At 35.8% G+C, this 9,356-nt stretch overlaps 1 pseudogene; it reads right to left on the reverse strand.

Annotated features, from left to right (window-relative positions):
• Positions 1-6,842: 6,842 nt before the first annotated feature.
• LOC129494087 (tigger transposable element-derived protein 1-like) lies at positions 6,843-9,025 on the reverse strand (annotated as a pseudogene).
• Between the last annotated feature and the right edge of the window lie 331 nt (positions 9,026-9,356).

The raw sequence follows: 9,356 nt of genomic DNA on the forward strand, positions 1-9,356 counted from the left end.
TCGCATTGAAGGTAAAGACTCAACATATGGATTTGAAGGGGGACAAATATTCAGCCTATAACTTTCTACCCTTGGCCTTCAAAATCTATGTCCTCACATGCAAAATATATTCAGACCATCTCAACAGTCCCCCAAATCCTACCTCATCCCAGGATCAACTCTAAAGTCTATAAAGTCCAAAGTCTTATCTGAATATTGTCTAAATCAGGTATGACTGAGCCTTGACATATAATTTATCTTGAGGGAAAGTTTCTCTTCAGCTGTGAACCTATGAAACCAAGTAAGTAATGTGCTTCCAAAATATAATGAGACAGGTATAGGATAGATGTTCCCACTTTAAAAGAGAGAAATCAGAAGGAAGAAAGGGGTATTGGTCCCAAGCAAGTCCCAAACCCATCAAGGCAATGCCACTAGATATTAATGCATGATCCCTGGGTGGCGCAGCGGTTTGGCGCCTACCTTTGGCCCAGGGTGCGATCCTGGAGACCCGGGATCGAATCCCACGTCGGGCTCCCGGTGCATGGAGCCTGCTTCTCCCTCTGCCTGTGTCTCTGCCTCTCTCTCTCTCTCTGTGATTATTATAAATAAATAAAAATTAAAAAAAAAATTTCAGTAGCGATGCTGTGGAAATGGCCCGGGGCTGCCTTTCCATTAGGGGTGAGCAAGGCCTGAAGCGGGGCCTGGGGCGGGGGCCTGCCCCCCTGCTCCTCAGCCCCTTGCTTGCAAGTCCCCTGCTCTGTCGGGGCTAATTATTAAAAAAAAAAAAATCATGGATTTTTGTCTGTATCATGGATGCTCTGCTTTATGATACAGTAGACCCACCCTTGGGATTCATTCAAGCAATAGCTCTGCCTCAGTAGCTCCTCTGCAGACAGTAATTGCACCCTGAAGCCTCTCAGTGGCTGCCTGACCTGCGAAGACTGAGGCAGTTCCCGCATGTTTAAAACTGAAGAGGCAACCCTGAAGACTTCTGAATTACCTTTGGGGCCATTCTTCTTTGATCTTGAAGAACAGTGCACAATTGCAGTCAGATAGCAAAATGGTTTGGTCCGCTAGGAACTAAAAGTCTGGTAGCCTTCCTTCATATTGTTCTGTCTCTGTCCCCTTCAGTACTGTCCCCTTCAGACGGGTAGTGTTTCTGCTGGAGTAGCTAATTGAGGTTTCCAGATCTTTAAGTTCTGGTTCTTAGTTGTGTGAACTTAACAAGTGATTTCTGTCTGCATGTCACTATTTCCTAGAAAATAAATAAATAAATAAAAATAAGAATTATACACATCTTAAAAATCATTTGTGGGGACTGAGTGCAATAATGCACATAAAACTCTCACAACAGGGCTTGGCTCCTTAATTTATAAGAATTCAGTGTATGTGGACTCATATATGATTTATTTAAAATTATTATTGTGTATTGTTATTAGGAACAAGAACATGCAGGGAGAATTCATAAAATCATAATGCTTATTTTTATATTAATATAAATAAATCTAGCTTATTTTTTAAGTGCTACTTAGTATTTCATTATATAGTTTCATCAAGGCCGATTTCACAAGTCCTGTTCTGATAAACAATTAGGTGCTTGTTTTGTTTTTGTTTTTGTTTTTTTAATTTACGATTTGAAAACAAAATTTGATGTTAAAAGCATTCCAAAACAAAATGTACCTTTGTAAAGGCCTGTGTGTATATTTTCAGGTTAAATACCATAAAGCTTAATTGTTAAATCAATAGATACTAGTATAGATAATGCCAAACTGCCTCCTAAAAATATTGCACCAATATGCACTAGCCACACTGGTTTGCCAGCATATGTGAGGGGATTTACAACAATATAAAAACTACTTCAAACTGAAGACATTTGAGATACAGCAGATGCAGAAAGAAGCATTTTGGAAGGTTCCCTTTTCTTCATAAAAACAGAGATTCTGGGCATGAAGCTGTCATAAATCCCTTTGGGAAGCTTCCATTGGGGAAAGAGACTGACCATTAGCACAGGGATGAGAAGTTGCACAAACATTACCACAAACTGTCTTACCTTCCATTTGTTCCTCTAAAAGCCCATTTGTCTCTCCTTAAAACTCATTTACAACCCAGAGAAGTCCTACCCTGTCTTTTTCCTCCATTAATTTGGTATATAAACCTTTATTCCTGTCTGTTTAGGGACCTCTTCATTTGAATTGTCCCACATGCATAATAAAGTTTTCTCTCTTCATCTGACTATTGTCAGACCTAAATTGGTAGATGGATTTTTTTTTCTCCCAGCATATGTGTATATTTGATGTAGGATTACTGGACTTAGCAAATAAACATGAGAAGATAAATATTTTTTTCTGAGCATAAATATGACCCATACAATATTTAAAATATACTGATACTAAAAAATTTTTAAATGATTGGTTATTTAGATAAAATTCAAATTAATTTAACTAAGTATCCTACATTTGATGCCTGATTTGAGGACATCAGAAATCCAATCTCCTAGGAACCAGTATTAGTAAGTGGTAAACAATGAAAGCAGTTGTTCTTGGTGCACTGAATATATTGGGAAACATACAATTATTATGAAAAAATAAGCTTTCATTTACAACTATCTTTTTATTTTAATTTTACAATTATTAACTATTAATCATGAGTAAAGCCAATGTGTCCATGCAGCAGCTTTGCTTATTTTCCTCAAGTAGGGCAGCAGGCAGTGCTCATAGGCATCCAGGATCAGGCTGCACTTTTCTTGGATAAGAGTGAGAACAGACACATGTATTTTACTTCTGTGTGACTCTTTTCCCCTCTAGCTTCCCAGGAAACCTCAAGAACCCACAAAAGTGCTGATATTTTTTATAACAATTATCAGATTGTAGGGTCTCAGCAATTTAACAAAGTATTTTTAAAAGAGTAAAAGGGTTTTTCTTCTAATGCTTAAGACAAAGATAAGTCAACTCTGCTTTATATTTTGATTTGCATCTATTTTCTTTTCTTTTAGAATATGAATATTAGCAAATTTTACAAGGGAATAATACTGATAAGGTAATTGAAATATTATATAGAAAAAGAACCTCTTAAACATTTCAAAATAAAATGTTAACCATTTGTGAACTAGAATAACCAATATAGTAAAGGTGGTAGGCTGTGCAACAGAGGTATTGAAATTAAATCCATAAAAATGTGAAAAATATATTTTGTCATTCTTCTTTGATGTGTAAGATACCACAAAGTTAAGTGATTGCCAAGTTAAAAAATCTTGGACCCATGAAGTCTAGTGTTTTGTCTAAAAATAAATTGAGGCATCTTAAAAATTTTAAGAGTTTGAGAAAAAAAAATCCATTCAAATTAGGCAGGACACTATCTAGCAGATAGAAAGGAGCTCCAAGGAGCTATACAAAATGAAAGACTGTTATAGGCAGAAGGGCGCAGGAACAAAGAAGTTATACTAGTATATGGTTACTGCAAGGTTAATTTCCCTTAGAGGACAGAAGTCTGTCAGCACTGTTACCTCACTAGTGCTGGTCAGACAATTTCTGATCAACTGAGAGAGCTAAAGCTGTAATTATATTAAGTCTTGACTTGATATGTGTCTTAGCATGAGCGACTCCATTTTGGGCCTATTGTCTTGTTTTCTAACAGTTGTGTTGTCCAAAACTAGTGTCTAAACTGATATAATTATCCAGTTCACCAGGAATGGATGATCCACAAATTTTGACATATGGGGATTTCTAAGTGTTGAGAAATCTAAGACCTTATATCTGGAAATCACATAGCCAGATATCCACTTTATTATGAAAAGGTATATTGCCACCTACATTTTTTTTTTCTTACCTAAGTGGGAAATTTGCTGTATTATAAAGAGGGAACAAAAGGCTGAGTCCTCTGGGGAAGGAAAGTCTTCTAATGTTACCTCCTTTGTAAAGGCCCAGATTCCCTTTAATAAATACTGATTGAGTGATTTGTAATTCCAGACAAAATCAGAAATGGTTAAGATCAATGGATATTTTGGCAAGCAAATGTAACTTTTATAATAAAATAATTCAGCAATAAAATATAAATATAAATCTTATAAAGATGAGCATGCCTGATTAGCTTGCAAAAAATTAGCACTTTTTGCAAATCTATCTTAGTATAGTTTTTGTTATGTAACTTTTATTTTCAAAAACTAGTGTTCTATTAAATACTTCAATAAGTTTTTTACTGCCTAAAATAATTAGCCCAAAACATATATCAAGAATTAAAACCAAAGGTAAGTATAGCTTATGTTTCTTTTTAGAGAATATTGTTAAAATATTTAAAGGTATTTCCTTGTGGAGTCCAAATAACTAATGACATCATTTTGTGAAAGCATAAGTTAAAAAATAATAATAGGAAAGATTGTGTGTTTTACAATGTATTTTAAGTCCCAGAAATTCAAAGAAAATGATTCATGATCAACTGAAGCCCAAAACCCATCTGGAGACCATTGTCCTAATTGTAATTTTAAATTCTAAGATAAAACCATTCAACATTAGTGAAGAAAAAGATTTCAAGTGGTTCCATGTCACAGATATCACGTAACAAATAATAGATTTAAACACTTTAAGTGCTCATGATAAACCAACCACATAATCCCCTGAGAAAAGACTCTGGAAATGGCACAGTGGGAGTAGTACCTCCAACCCCCAAGGACATGAGAAAGGATGACTTTAAGAATTCTATGCTTGCCTGGTTATCTATAAGTTAAATCAAGGGAAAAGTTGAGGGAAGACAAACATCAGGCATTAATTTGTGGTAAAAGTTTGTTCCCTTCATATTCTACTGTATGAAAAAAATCATTTTCTAAGAGAACTTTAAGAAACATGGTGTGAAGGCTTATTTAGCAATGCCCTTAGGGAGTAGCATTGTTTTAGTTTTATCTTTTAACTATTTTTCTATAAATTATTTAAAAGAATATCTTATGTATTATTATAAATAATTGTGCATTATATATACACACAGCTGATGCTTGAACAATGCAAGGATGAAGGGTGCGGACCTCCCACAGTCAAAAATCCACACCTTTTGACTTCCAAAAACTTAACTACGAATATTTGACAAGAATCTTACTGCTGACATAGTCAATGAATGCATATGTTAGATATGTATTATAAACTATATCCTTACAATAAAGTAGAGATAAGAAAATGTTATTAAGAAAGTCATAAGGAAGAAAGAGTACATTTCACATCCTTCAGTGTAAAAATTTTGCCTGTATGTGGACCTGCACAGTTCAAGTCCCTGTTGTTCAAGGATAAAGGGTTTAATTATCCAAAAATGCACATTAGTTTCTAGTAAAATTGCAAAAGACAGCAACGAGGCTTAGGGAGACACTTGTGGTTGTTTTTTTGTATGTTTTTACTGAACATGTTACTGTCTTAATTTAGAACTGAAAACTTCTTTCCAGTTTTCAGAAGGCTGACAAGCCTTCTTTTCTTCTCCTCTACCACTTTTGAAATTTGAAAAAGAACCCAATTCTTCCTAAATTATACTTTTAAAAAATGTTTCACAGTAAATCCAAAATGATTCTAAAAGATGATTTAACACTATTAATGTCATTTTTTCTCAGTAATTGTTACTTTTCAATTAATTTAAGGCTTTTAAGTACACTAAGCAAATATTAACATCTATAGTGAGAAGAGCAGGATTATTGAAACGAAATGTCTTAATGTCTTCAAAATAATAACCGTGACAAAAACTATTCTTCACAGAGTCAAAGTACACAATTAGATATATTGTTTTTTAAAGCATGTACTGGAAATTTCAGAATAAACTTAGAAAAAAATCACAAAACAGAGCATGCTGTAATATTTTAAACTTTAAGGCTCATTTTGGACTAGTAACTTTTGAAAAATAATTATTTATATTGGCTCTCAAGGGCAATATTATAAAAACATATTCACTGTGGCCTAAGAATGACTCAGCCTTCAGGAATCTGGAGAGGAAAGTTGTAAAATGACTATCTTTGTGACAACAAATTTGTTGGTACAATGACCATATCTTTTTCTTTTATGCAAATAAACTGGCCAGTAATATAATAATTAGACAACCCTGCAGTTGGGGACACTGATGGAGTCAAAAGCCAACAGTGGGAATAATTTATATTTGCTTGTGCTTATCCGAGTGTGCAATGTCAATGCTATTCTAAATAATGTAGGAATTGTGTTTTGCTCTCACATTTGTCCTTGACATGCCTGTGTTGAATTTTGAAACTCAGGACCATAGTTTGGAAAACAAAACAAAACAAAAAATTACATTGGGAATTACCTTGAGTTTTAAAAGGTAAAAAATGTCTCAACACTGCTTGGGTTTGCTGAGAGTCTGTTGAAAATAATTTCTTAACCATTTCCTGCAGTACAGAAGGATCGATGGTGCTGTATCTCTGGCTAGTTTGGTCTGCTACCTGCCTGCCCACTCCCAGACGGAACACAGCCAACATCCTGTAAATATCAGCCCTTAGCATCCTTGTCTAATTTACAGGCTTTGGCTTTAGGAACTATCTCACACTGAATTTCACTTTGTGATACTTTCACATCCTTCTAAGTCTTGGCCTTTTTATCTTATATCTTGTCTCTGGCTTTGTACTTATCCCAGGCATCTGATCCGTGATACCAGTATATCTCAGACATATTGTAGGTTCAGTTCCAGACCATTCCAGTAAGACAAATATTACAATAAAGCCAACCAATTTTTTTTTTTGGTTTTCCAATGCATATAAAAGTAATGTTTACACTATACTACAGGCTGTTAAGTGTGCAGTAGCATTATGTCTAAAAAGTTGTACGTGTCTTAATTAAAAAAGGCTTTGCTGCAGAAAAATGCTAACCATCACTTGAGCTTTCAAAAAATCATCACGCTTTTGCTGGTGGAGGATCTTGCCTTGATGTTAATGGCTGCTGACTGATCAGGGTGGCGCTTGCCGAAGGCTGGGTGACCATGCCAATTTCTCGAAATAAGACAACAATGAAGTTTGCTGTATGGATTGACTCTTCCTTTCATGACTAATTTCTCTGTACCATGCAGTGCTCTTTGATAGCATTTAGCCCACAGTAGAACTTCTTCCAAAATTAGAATCAATCCGTTCAAAACATACTGCTGCTTTATTAACCAAGTTCATGTAATGTTCTAAATCCTTTGTTGTCATTTCAAAGTCGTCACAGCATCTTTACCAGGAGTAGATTCCATCTTAAGAAACACTTTCTTTGTTCATCCATAGGAAGCAACTCCACATCTATTAAAGTTTGATCACAAAATTACAGCAATTCAGTCACATCTTCAGGTTTCACTTCTAATTTTAGTTCTCATGCTACTTCTATTACATCTTCTGTTACTTCCTCCAATAAACTCTTGAACCTTTCAAAGTCATCTATGATGTTTGGAATCAACTTCCTCCAAACTCCTGTTCATGTTGATATTTTGACCTCTTCTCATGAGTCATCACACACTCTTAATGGCATCTAGAATGGTGAGTTATTTCCAGAGGTTTTCAGTTGACTTTTCCCAGATACATCAGAGGAATCTCTATCTATGGCAGCTATAGCGTTATGAAATGTATTTCTTAAATAAGAAGACTTGAACATCTAAATCATTCCTTGATCCATGGGGCACAGATGGATACCATGTTAGCAGACATGAAAACATTAATCTTGTTATACGTCTTCATTGGAGCTCTTGGGTGACCAGGTGCATTGTCAATGAGCAGTGATATTTTGAAAGAATTTTTTTTCTTTTCTGAGCAGTAGATCTCAATGGCTTAAGATATCCAGTAAGCCATGTTGTGCTGTAAGCCAGACTTTGCTGTTCTATTGATAAAGCACAGGCGTAGTAGATTCAGCACAATTCTTAAAGGCTTTAGGATTTTCAAAATGGTAAATGACCATTTCACTTGAACTTGAAGCTTCAACTTCAAACGATCAACTGCATTAGCCTCTAGCAACAGTCAGACTGTCCTTTGAAACTTTAAAGCCAAGTGAAGTAGGAGAGCTAGGTTCTTGTCTCACAGAGCCGAAGAATGAATCTGAGGGATGAGGGAGAGTGAATAAAGAAATAGAAGTTTAGGGAGCAAGAATATAGGGAAAGCTTTCAGGAGTGAGAGGGGCCCCAACAGGGTTCGCAATGTGGGGCTCCACTGACAGTCTTTTATTTAGAAATGACCAGGGAGCTTGTGGCCTTATCATTCTTGTGATGTCTTAGTTTGAATAAGGACTGCTGATAACATCTTTAATGACTTCTCTTGGGGGGGGGGGGGTCTGGTTATTCTTTGTTGGTCACAGATGACTGTCATAATCCCTATCTCTGTTTTTTTTTTTTTGTACACCTCAGCATTTTTGGGATTTCTATGAGCTGATCCTGTAACCCCCTACCTATCTCTCCCTATCTAGCCCCACCTGTCCCTTACTCACAAATATTGACTTATCCTCTTTAGCTGTGGAAGTCCTAGATGCCATCTGCTTCCAATAGCTGTTTTGTCTGCATTGAGAATTTATTTTTTGGTGTAATAAAATTATTTATTTAATTATTATTAATTGATTGTCTTAGCTAGATCTTCTGGATAGCTCACTGCAGCTTTACATTAGCACTTATTGCTTCACCTTACACTTTTATGTCAGAGAGATACCTTCTTCCCTTAAATCTCATAAACCAGCTTCGGCTAGTGCAAACATTTGCAGCTTCCCCACCCATCTTAGCCTTCATAGAATTGAAAAGAGTTAGGGTTTTGCTCTGGATTAAGTTTTGGCTTATGGGAATGCTGTGGCTGCCTTGATCTTCCATCCAGACCACTAAACCTTTTATTATATCAGTAATAATGCTGTTTCACTTCCTTATCATTCATGTGTTCACTAGAATAGCACTTTTAATTTCCTTCAAGGACTTTTCCTTTGCAGTCACACCATGGCTATTTGGCTCTAGAGACCTTGCTTTCAGCCTACATGGTTTTCAGGCTGCCTTCTGCACTAAGTGTAATCATTTCTAGCATTTGATTTCCAGTGAGAAATATGCTGCTCTTCCTTTCACTTGAACACTTAGAAACCATTGTAGGATTATTAATTGACATAATTTCAATTTTGTTTTGTCTCAGGGCATATGGAGGCCCGAGGGGAACGGAGAGAGAGATTGATATGGGCCAACAGCTGGTCAGTGGAACAGACATACACATTTATCAGTTAAGATCACCATCTTACATGAGCATGTTTGTGGTACCCCAGAACAATTAGTAACGTCATTGATCACTGATCACAAATCACCATAGCAAATACAATAATCATGATAGGTTTGAAGTTTTGGGAGAATTATCTAATTGTGACTGAGAGAGACACAAAAATGACACTGACAGACTTACTCAACACAAGGTTGCCATAAACTTT

The sequence above is a fragment of the Nyctereutes procyonoides genome, unplaced genomic scaffold (assembly GCF_905146905.1).
Source record: "Nyctereutes procyonoides isolate TBG_1078 unplaced genomic scaffold, NYPRO_anot_genome, whole genome shotgun sequence".
Taxonomy (NCBI): Eukaryota; Metazoa; Chordata; class Mammalia; order Carnivora; family Canidae; genus Nyctereutes; species Nyctereutes procyonoides.